Raw genomic sequence first — 5,528 nt, forward strand, 5'->3', positions numbered from 1 at the left:
CCTCACCCCATCCACACTTGTCCTCATCCTCATCTGCTTGCCTGTCTGTTTTGTCGCCCTCTTTTGAACCCCTCGGCTTACGCGGCCTTTGCCTTCCTCGCCCCCCCCCCCCCCCCCCCCCTTCCCCATCCTCCCCTCTCTCCTCCGCCTGACCCCCCCCCCCTCCCATCCCCCGCTCCCCCCCCCCCCCCATTCGTGCATTCATAATCAACCCATAAGAGGTCCTTGTCAGCCAATTAGCGCTGTTTTTTTCTCGCGGCTCCCCTGTGTCTACCTGCGGCTTGCTGGCCCCCGGCCCCTGTCTGTGTCTCTCCCTCTCTTGACAGGCGAGGAGCAACATCCAGCCAAGGGGCCCAGCTCTGAGTCATCACCTGCCCCAAGGTCAAGGCACTGTTCATGGGTTGAATCTTTCACCGGTTGCCTCCCACCCCCACTCCCCCCCCCCCCCGCACACACACATTCGCTCACACACAGAAACAGGGTGGATCGGTGTGGCTTCTGCACGCTTAACGGTCCCTGGGATTTGGTGTTTGTCATTCTGCGTACGTCCTGGGGGGCCGGGCCCCTAACAGGTGAGGTGGATCGAAGGCGGCGTCGCTACGGGAGACGGATGATGCTGTGCGACCGTGGTGTCACGCTCTGATTGGCTCTGCCTGTCATGGATGGGTTGGTCAGTGTATGAGCCTTGTAGTCATGCGGTTCTGTGTCATTGGGGCTTGTTTCTCCTTCTCTCAATTTCTTTCTTTCTCATTTTCTTTTTCACTCACTCTTTTTTTCTCTCTTTCACTCTCTATTCTTTTCTCCCTCTCCCTTTCTCCCTCTGTTTCCCTCCCACTCTCTCTCTCTCTTTCTCTATCTCTCTTTCTCTTTCTTTCCCGAGAACACACCGGAGAACTGTAGAATTAGGTTCCATCTTCCTCCAGGTAGGAAGAGGAAACGCATCATCAGGCGCCAGTGGGCGTGTTCACTCGACCCACACAGAGAACCGAACGCACCTGGTACAGACACTGTGCCCTACTCTAGGATCAGGATACAAAAGGGAAGTGACCCGTTATGGATACCGCGAAATGAAGAGACACATCTTTGTTGGAGACACCATGCACATTGCAAGCCCAAATTATCACAGTAACTCTCTGAATGCTTGGAACATCTTGTTGTCCCTTGCTAACATCAACATAATAGGCCAAGTGTAACATCCTGCCCAGCTCTCTTTGTCACGTCTTATTCCTGTTGCCTTTTCATGTAATCATCTCTCCTCTCATTTCAGTCCCCCAACCTGCCTGTGTGATCGTCATCCCTGGCCTTGATCAATTTCACCTGCCTCATTAATTAAGCCCCAGTGTATATAGCCCTTGGTTTTATGGCCCTCTCTTTGCCAGTTCCTACCCTTGTGTCTAGCCACCCAGCATTGTCTTGCTGTTTATTGTTCTGGCTTACTGACCCCTGCATCGTTTCTCGGACTATTCTTTTTGCCTTCTCCTTGTTGGATTGCTTGCTTGCTTCCTTGACTGCCTCCCCATGTACCAAAGTAAAGACCTTTGATTTTGAACTCTGCCTTGAGTCGTGAGTTTGAGCCAACCTGCCTAGCATTGGTGATACACTAAGAGATGAGCTAGATGAGCAAGAAACATAATCATGAATTCGCTTCCACACAGGTGAGGGTATCTCCAAACTCTGTTGAAATTTGACAAAAGTGACGTGTTTGCTTTTGTAGCGTGTAGCCAGTCCCTAATCAGCCAGAGGTTCAAATCACTACCTGACTTCTGTGGTCAGAGCCATCCCTCATCTACACCATTCAAATTTGAATAGCTCTGAGATTATACAACGGAACTTTCCAGATTCTGCACATGCTGCCGTGGCTTTGTATGAGTGACGTGCATTCTCGTTCCCACGGCAATTTACATGTTGCAAGAGCCACAAGATTGAGATGTCGTATCCTCTAATAGAGGCATTCCCTTTCTTCTCGCAATAGAATTGTCTCAAAGTTAACCAAAGCAAACTTGTAATGAGCTCCCCAGGCAATTGTGTGTGAGACTCTGAGAAAAGCTTGCCGACTGTTTCGCATCTGTGCGTTTGACTGCGTGTGTGAGTGGGTTGGTTGTAAAGGTAACAAGGCAGGTTGATGAGAGCTTATGGTTGAGCCACGCACACACACACACACACACACGTACACCTGTGCACACACACACACAGTCGCACACATAAAAATAGACACAGGCGCGCACGTACCGATGTACACACACACACATGCACGTGCACACGTACAGAGACACACATACACTTACTTAAAAACAGACCCAAAAACCCCACTATCGGAGCACCCCTTGCCGAACCGTGAAGAACAGCCTTCCAGATGGGCTGATTGTGCGCGTCCGATAACGTGCACTTCTTCTTCGTCCTCCCCTGACCTTTGCTCATTCCACACCATCACACCTCCCTTGTCTGTTAATGGTAGCCTGTTAGCGCTAAAGCCATCCTCCGGAAGGTCGCTCCACCGTGTTGCATGTTAGGTCATGATGACCCTGTCATATGCTGTAGGGCGGGGGGTTGGAGTGGTTACTAAATCGGAGCTGGAGTATTAGTAGCTAGCAGGGGGTGGTTAGCTACCGCAGGGCCTCCACAACAGTGACTGGGGGTCGGGTTACACTTTCCAGGTTCTCTAGGGGAGAGGGGTAATGATCTTTGCTGTGGATAAACAGACGATCCGCGCTGTGGGATGGATGCGAAGGAGGAACAGGGAGAGTGGTGAGCGAACGAGACCGAAATTGGGTTTCGAAAGAGAAATCGAGGGAGCGTGATTGGCCATGAGGCTAACGCATGCTACACCTCACCGTAGACAAGTGTACGGCCTGCACGGACGCTCTAACCCGAGCCCAGCGTCTGAGTCGAGGTGTCTCAGTGTTCGGAGAAACACGGAAACCCAGAGTGACCCTAGGTCTGAATATGCAGGAACAGGAGAAGAGACGGATCATGGTCAGTGTTGGGGGTCAGTGTTGGGGTCAGAGTTGGGGGTCAGAGTTGAGGGTCAGAGGTAGGGCTCAGTGTTGGGGCTCAGTGCTGGAGTCAGTGCTGGGTGTGTGGTTTGATGAGCTGTAGGGAGACAGCAGGGACGTCCTTTCCCTCGTTGCTGGTCAAGGTCGAGAGCCGTAACCAGGGGAACCAGGAAGAGTGCGAGCACATCTGTTACCCTCTGCCGACCCTGATGCTGTTCACACGCGTGCACACAGACACACACACAAATACACACACACAGAAACCAACTGAACGCGCATACACCCCCTTTTGACTCCCCGTCCTCGTCACCTAGTCCTGCTTGTCTGTTTGTGCCGACTGAGCTCCAGGCTTTTGAAGTGTTTACTTCACACGCATACTCTCACACACACACACACAATTGTATATGCATTCAGCCAACGTGCAAAGCATTCAGCAAACTTGCAAATATGCCTCACTCACACACACATGGCTCACGGAGCCTTCTTCGGTGAAATGTCAGGGGAACGTCAGGCTAATGTCAGGCCATTAGAGGCAATTTCACATCAAGCCGGGCCGTCACACGTCTGTCCGGCATTCCGTCTGTCAGTGCGCGGAAAACGTGCTGAGGGAGACAGGTGCTAGGGAGGATGTAGTGCGGCCATCTTTTACAAGTCTCCCTGTCATCTCCCTAGTTACAGAGAGAGAGAGAAGGAGAGAGACAGGGAGAGAGAGAGAGATAATGAGAGAGACAGGGAGAGAGAGAGACAAAGAGAGACAGAGAGAGAAGGAGAGAGAGCTGTCGGATGAGTCAGAAAGCATCTTTTTAGAGAGAGGAGAACATAAAAAGAGAAAACGAAAGCGACAGAGAGAGAGAGAGAGAGAGAGAGAGAGAGAGAGAGAGAGAGAGAGAGAGAGAGAGAGAGAGTTGAGTGCAGATGTAGAACCTGGGGGAACCAAGCCTGGGAGAAGGCCGGAGAAGCAGCTGTGTTCTGTGGAGAACAGAGGAGAGAACTGAAGAAAACTGAACACAGAGTTCTCTATGATCCAGTATTGAAGCCTCTGCCATGCTCTCTACCTCTCTATCCATAGACATTGATTGGATACACAGACACACACACACACACACACACACACAAAATACAATTACACACATTGTGCACATGCACACCGTCACACACCTAAGTATGAACCCACAAACACACCCACCAAATAATTGAACACACACACACACACATGCACACGAACACAAGAATCAAATACACACACACACACAAAAAACATGCACAATAACACCAACCTAACGCACAGACAGTCAACAACCCTACCCACACACCCACACAATCCACTCAATCATTTGGCCACAGCTGGAAATTGGCTTTAGCTCCATCTTCACAGCAGCCGAGACTCCGCTTTTCCAACCCCGGGCATTTAGTCACCCCGAGGTCCTTATGATGAGAGACGTTCACAATGTCTCTCAGTCAACGTTCCTGCTAACAAAAAGAGTTAACTGTGGCCCATCTGTACAACTGCAGGAGTGCTGCACTAGCCTGCTGTCTGTGAGTTTATGGTAATCAGGGGCACATTTGTAATGGCTGGATTGCTATGCAGCTCACACAGGGCCTGTGGGTAGGGGATAAACACACACATAGATGCACTGATGCACACACACATCAACACACACTTACACACAGTGCTGGGGGAAATGGGGTTTGTTGATAGTGTGGAGTGTGTGTGTCAGTGTTACAATGTTTTAGTGTGTGTGTGAGTGTGTGTGTGTGAGTGTGTGAGTGCGTGTGCTTCTGTGGGAGATGATGGGGTCACTGGGCCAAGCCGTTTTTCCGCACAGTTCAATTTGGATTTGCATAATCCAACCTTTAATTTCCACAGGGTGCATTCCATCTCTACAGGTGACAGAGGCTAATAAAACAACTCCATGATACTATTCCCCTCCAAATGTTTTCTTTGGAAGACACAAAACACAACCAACAACCATGAACTATCACTGAAAAAATTGGGCCTGTCGGGACGAAAACTGCAAACCATTGGCTGAAATTTAAAATGAACACAAAAAATCCATTAAAGATTATGCAGTCCATTTCCTTCTGCTGCCAGATGATTGCTGGCTGTTATCTTTGTCATCCTGGTTCAAGATGGCCGCCGCTGGTTGACCTACTGACACACTTCTCCTTCCATCTGCTGCTGAGACCCACAGGAGGCTTCAACAGTGGCTACGGTGGCTCCGCAGGGAGCTTGTGTGCGTCAGCGTGAGTGAGTGAGTGTGTGTTTCTGTGTGTGCATGAGGATGCATCTCTCATTGGGCTTAGTGTTTACCGACTGTGCCCTTGTCGGTGTGTGAATAATTCAGTCGCTCGCAGCTCTCTCGCTCTCTCTCTCTCTCTCTCTCTCTCTCTCTCTCTCTCTCTCTCTCTCTCTCTCTCTCTCTCTCTCTCTCTCTCTCTCTCTCTCTCTCTCTCTTTCTCCCTCTCTCTCTCTCTCTCTCTCTCTCTCTCTCTCTCTCTCTCTCTCTCTCCTATCTGTGACGCACACAAAGACAC

The sequence above is a fragment of the Hypomesus transpacificus genome, unplaced genomic scaffold (assembly GCF_021917145.1).
Source record: "Hypomesus transpacificus isolate Combined female unplaced genomic scaffold, fHypTra1 scaffold_146, whole genome shotgun sequence".
NCBI lineage: Eukaryota > Metazoa > Chordata > Actinopteri > Osmeriformes > Osmeridae > Hypomesus > Hypomesus transpacificus.